The sequence below is a fragment of the Cebus imitator genome, unplaced genomic scaffold (assembly GCF_001604975.1).
Source record: "Cebus imitator isolate Cc_AM_T3 unplaced genomic scaffold, Cebus_imitator-1.0 Scaffold79, whole genome shotgun sequence".
Lineage (NCBI taxonomy): Eukaryota > Metazoa > Chordata > Mammalia > Primates > Cebidae > Cebus > Cebus imitator.
Genome location: NW_016107394.1, coordinates 1,270,105 through 1,270,520, shown reverse-complemented (window position 1 = coordinate 1,270,520; position 416 = coordinate 1,270,105).

The following is a 416-nucleotide window of genomic DNA, read 5'->3' as shown; positions in this document are numbered from 1 at the left end:
TTGAGACAGTGTCTCGCTGTGTCACCCAGGCCAGAGTGCAGTGATATGATCTCAGCTCACTGCATCCTCTGCTTCTGTGTTCAGGGAATTCTTAAGCCTTAGCCCCCTGAGTAGCTGAGATTACAGGTGTGCGCCACCATACCTGGCTACTAATTTTTGTGTTTTTAGTGGAAATGGGGTTTCACCATGTTGGCCAGACTGGTGTCGAACTCCTGGCCTCAAGTGATCTGCCCACCTCAGCCCCCCACGGTACTGGCATTACAAGTGTGAGCCACTGTGCCCAGCCCAAACTTTTTGCAGAGACTATTCTTTGTCATGTGTGATCGCTAAAGTCTTTGTTCCTTTTAGTGCATGTTCAGTTAATGTTTTGACAGAGATATATGATACCTTCAAACTTTTGTCAAACCAGTAAGATT